The sequence below is a fragment of the Poecilia reticulata genome, linkage group LG6, assembly GCF_000633615.1.
Source record: "Poecilia reticulata strain Guanapo linkage group LG6, Guppy_female_1.0+MT, whole genome shotgun sequence".
Classification (NCBI taxonomy): domain Eukaryota; kingdom Metazoa; phylum Chordata; class Actinopteri; order Cyprinodontiformes; family Poeciliidae; genus Poecilia; species Poecilia reticulata.
In genome coordinates, this window is record NC_024336.1 from 30,931,349 (window position 1) to 30,936,349 (window position 5,001).

Sequence of the window (5,001 nt, forward strand, 5' to 3'; positions counted from 1 at the left end):
TGGATAGTTAATGAAGCAAAACAACATGTTCAAACCAAATGGAGACATACGGTTCAATAGAATCACAATGAAAATACGTTTCCAAAATTGAACAGAGAAAAGGCCAAAATAAATCAAACATCTTCTGTGATTCCTTCACAAAAGAGCAAATTATATCCATGTTATTGTTAAAACATTGTAGAAAAACTTTGGATGGGTAAATTCTGTGAATAATTTTAAAATACAATTCTTTTACTTTATTAGTTATATATTTGGTAAAGTCCAAATCTTTTTCCAGTTAGTTATGAATAAAGATGTTCCAATAAAATATCACATATGGATTTGACATGTTTTTCTGAAACAATGAGCATTTATTTTTTATATGTTTGTTGCTTTTACAGGTTGAGCAGAAACTGATTTGGAAAAATGTAAAGTTTGGTTGGATAAAAATTAAACAGTCTTGGATTCTGTCATTTTAAACTTTTAAATAAAATAATTACTCCAGCATGTTGGGAACCATGGTTTTTTGTTTCTTGGGGAGGGAGGGAGGGGGGGGGGTGCCTGCTGCTTCCCCTTTTCATCCACTAGAGGGCGACTGGAGGCCGCACCTGTGGAGAGCATCCCTGCTGACTCAGCCAGATCACCTGTGATCTGTCAGCTAATCATCCTGGAGTATAAGAGGAGCTGACTGCCAACACCTTGACGTCAGTCGGCTCGCTCCTCCTTACCTGTACTTACCTGTCTGCCCTCCACCGCATGCGGCCTCCTCAGCTCCAACAAAGAACTCGTTCTATCAAGAACTCACTGTAACCTGAATCACTTCAAGAACGCCCACAGAGACCCAACCCTGGAGCCCAGAGTATCTCCTCTTTAGCTAAAGTCTCCTAAAACCAGTAAGATCTGATTGTTTCAAAGATTCCATTTTTCTGACAACCTCGAACTCACCATTTTCCTCTGAAAGGGGTTAGTTCAGAGGAAACTGCAGATTAAGAAATCAGACAACCCCGGTAGACCCTCCCAAGGACCAGACTGATTCTCACATTCTCATTATTGTTAAAATAAATTTATCTGATTATCTGTTCTCCTGGTGGTGTTCTTTATGTGGGTAAAGAAACTGGAACCCAACATGACATTTACAATATCTTGCAAAAGGAATCTGACCTCTTAATATGTTCCATTTTCTCAGCTCTAATCCACAAACCTCAGTGTGTTTCATTTGGGCCATCTTTATGCAACAGGAAGCAATGCTAAAGTTGAAAATAGCTGTCACAGCGATCCAGATTTCACCTGACATGGAAATGACTCAACTAGTGGACGATTAAAGGAACAGCAAGCAGTTGAACTCACACAACATGTCCTCCACTTCGAGGAAGGTCAGCTGCCTTGGTCTTTTGACCAAACATTTTACACATGCTCAAAGCCAAAGTTTAAAACAAATGTAAAAGGAAAACATTCTGTACCATGGTTAGTCAACCGCCTTGTATCCAGGACCAGAAGGAAAAAATGGGTGGGGGGATTATCAGCAGCACAAGACAAAACAAAAACTTTAATACTGAACTTTGGATTACAGAAAAAAGAGCAATTACAACACTAAAACTTCAAACACTGAACTTTTTACTACAACACCACAGTCAAATAAATTTAAAATAAAATTTTTAGCTGATAAATTATTGAATAGAACATTGTCAACATAAGATTAAAGAATTTCTTTTGGGGGGAGGTGAGCCAACCTCACCCATCCAGCTAAGATCATCCCCTGGCCTTCCAACCCTAAACGAGTGCTGCCTCACCCCATGGTCCATGTAGATCTCCTCTCCCAGTTTGATGTCTCTTGTTTTTATTAGGAGAAATGTGTCTGCCAGGCCTGGGAACTTCTGGCAGACAGGTTGATCAGTTAGCCAAGCATGGCGAGCTGCAGATGACTGTCACACAGGTGGACCTGAGAGTTTATGCAGAAGTCCTTGGTCCCCAGACTTGAAAAAGTAAATGTGTGCATCGTGTCCCGCCTTCAGGGACCCTGCAAGCCACCAGCCTCGGCAGCAATAGTGAATATTTCATGGTAGTCACATGCGATGGACTCCTTGATGAAAGTCCTGGTCGCAAAGAGTCATGTGGAAGAAAAAAAATATTTATGAATTTATTATTATTTTAATTACAGAAGTGTCAGTTTCCAAAAGAAGATCCAGAAACCAGCATTTGATATCCATCCACCTCTTCTGCTGACAGTCTTCTTGCTCTCCAAAATGACTTGTCCCGTTAACCTCTGGTCCTGGATGTGGCACATAAAGTCCTGGCTGGCTTTTGGGGTGCGGTGGATAGAACTGTGCAGATCTCCAGGACCTCCTCTGCAGTGTTACAGTTCCAAGTTCAGTTGAACTTTGCAATGAAGCTCCCACCTTGTCTAATATGGGCTTCTACCGGCTACATTTGGCTAGGAGACAGAAACTACCCATGCATGCGGTTAGAGCTGAATATAACGTGCCCTGCATCAGAACCTGGTAAGATAGGGTCAGTAAGAGGAGGAAAACAAAACAAAAAACTCAATCAGGTGGTCCAGCCTCGTCTTAAACTGAATCAACTGCCACTTGTCAGGAGGAAATCCAGCCTCCACTCTCTTTTTAGGAGGCGGCGCATCATTCAGGGTTACCCTAAAAGACTTGAGCAAAGTGCCCAGGTCTGTGTATCCCTCACAGCTTCGTCTCCACCTTTTGGGCCTCAGAGCGTTGTCTGTGGAGCTAAAGGAGATAAATACATTAACACATCACCAAACACAAACATGGCTACCCTGAGATCAAATGCACACACCCTGCTCAGCTTTAGGTCTGCGCTCTGAGCTTCCACAGGATGCAGGACTATTGCTTGTTTCCTATTCTGAAGATTGGAATTTTGATTGATTGTGGAGTCCTTTTTTCATCACGTTCTTTTATTTCCTTTTTAATTTCTTTATTTTCTAACTCAGTTTTTCTGACATGAAGTTTTATTCAGTCTTTATTCTCACTTGTGTCCCCTGCCAAGCGCTGGAACGGTTGAATAAAATCAGAAATACACACATGTCCGTGAGTTTTACCCAGAATGCACTGCAGTTACTCGAATGCTCCTCTGAAGGCTGAGTGCTGTCTTTAAAACTCCGCTTTTTCACCAATCTCTTTTAATTCTTTGTATCAAGCTTCATATCAGGAAAAGGAGTTTGCAAACAGCTTTTAATTTCACTTCTGAGCTTCTGCCGAGGGCTGGAACTACACAATCAGATTTGGACTACAAACATGTCCGATTCATTTACCCATCATGCTTAGCGGTCGGGACTTTAAATTAGCTTCTAGTTTTACAGCTTTGATGCAAACCCTGTTAAACTTTACACTATTGGATTCAGCATGAAGTTCTCTTTTACACTAGATGGGTCAAAACGAGCTTTGAAACGATTTGGGGATCGGCGAAGAACCGAACGGAAAATCAGACTGGGACTACAAACATGTCTGCTGTTTGTAGTCCTTCTATAATTATGATTATGCAGGTAATTTTTGCTCTCCCTACCCCAGATATGGGTAGTGAAATGCATTAACTGTTGGGAACCGGGGTTTATAGGGTTAATGTCCTTATGTCCCAAATGTCCCTATGCAGCTGTGGTCATCATTTATGAAAGTCTGTCACCAATTATTCATATAACAACACAGCAGCACAAAATGTTTACTTGTTTTTTCATGAGCGTCCTCTAGAGGGCACTCTCTGATTACATGAATTCATGTACATCAGTACATTAATCTGAGCATTAAATAAGCCAATAAAAGGAAATGGAAACAGATGAATTTTCATCAGAGCAGATTAAAAAATCATTCTTTATGGAAAAAAAACAGAGCTGCTGTTGCTTTAGTGTGAGTTTGCAGAGATTAATTTCTGTATTGTCTTGTTAGTGCAGCTCTTTGCTCACTGATCCATTTCAACACATCGATTATTTTCCCAGTCGTGTTGTTAGATTGACAGCTGAGTTTGGGATCTTTCTCCTGTTCATCTCTCWGTTTGAGCAAATCTTTGATTATTAGACAGAAGGTCTCATATCATTACAGCTTTAACATAAAATATTTATATGTAATTTATATTTTTTGTAAATTTTTTCTTTTTTTGTTTTTTACAACCAACAGAAAACATCTTTAAAAAATTACTTTCTTTTCAATCATTCCTTCTATGAGTTGACCTGTTGTAAAGATTAACAGCTGGAAAACATACTAGTCAAAACATTTAGTTATACGTTGTGCTGACATCACGCTGAACTATGGAAACTCAAATCCAGATTTTACACAAATTAAATCTTTCAAAAACAGAAAATCCAATTAATGAATAAAATCAGTTTATCAGCAGCTCCAATCAGAACAGAAGAGAGCCATTCAAAATTCACCCATGCGAAAAGCTGAGAAATAAGTTTTTAAAAGTGAAATTGTTTGATGCAGGGCTGCGTGACGTTGACATCAACCCAACTGTGCCGTTGCAAAAGAGGAATATTTGGCTGCAGTAGCCAACCCATAGAGAGCAGCACTGACACAATTTTAGGCTAAATAATTAGAGAATTAAACAAATGTACAAAAATATTCTCACAATTTGCATATAAACACAAAGATAGCAACCTTAAGGAACATTTTATGTAAAAAAAATATATATAATTAGTTGTGTAGGTTCCTAAATAATGAAGCCATAAGCTTGACGCTCTCCGTTCTTCCCCTTCGGTCCACTTGATAACAAAAAAGATAAAAAACCAGACTGTGTCCTCTTGATAAAAGTTAACGGTTTACTTCAAAAATAAAAACGGTAGAAATGTTACTTTTCCACAAAAATAATAGAGTAAACTAAAGGTCTTAAGCGAGAGAAAGGGCAAGAGAGAGAGGGAGAGAGAGAGAGAGAGAGAGAGAGAGAGAGAGAGAGAGAGAGAGAGAGAGAGAGAGAGAGAAAAACTGTGTGGCTCCACTCCAACTGCCCAACCAAGTCCCCCTAGCCACGCCCTCAAATCCTTAACTCCAATTACCTATGCAAATT